Here is a 422-nt window from a genome sequence, read left to right as displayed (position 1 = left end):
ATCGGTCACCGACGCGGCTGGCCACCTATAATGAAAGAATCGACGTTATGTTCGCTGATCTCGTCCTGCATCGCGACTTCGCTCATGGTGGACGTTCTTCTTCAGGCGAACGTGCATCCGATAGTCGATTGGTACGCGATATTCCTGCCCGCCTTCCTGTACGCGACGTTCGTCAAAGTCGGAGCGCCATCCAGTCTGGTGTCGGCGTGCCGGCTGAGTCTCTGCGCGTCCGCCAACATTTCGTTCTTCACAAACCTGAAATTTCTGATCGGACCGTGCGGGGCATCGTATCTGCTGTCTCTTATACACATCTAGATGTGTATAAGAGACAGACCTCAACTTGCGACATCTGACCAACCGAACGTGCAGGAGAACGTTCCTCTTTCGAATCAGGGTCATCACGAAAGAGTCGACGATCGGCA

The sequence above is a fragment of the Anneissia japonica genome, unplaced genomic scaffold (genome assembly GCF_011630105.1).
Source record: "Anneissia japonica isolate Jap-2015-1 unplaced genomic scaffold, ASM1163010v1 scaffold35180_len11717_cov102, whole genome shotgun sequence".
Classification (NCBI taxonomy): domain Eukaryota; kingdom Metazoa; phylum Echinodermata; class Crinoidea; order Comatulida; family Comatulidae; genus Anneissia; species Anneissia japonica.
This window is presented reverse-complemented; position numbering follows the sequence as displayed.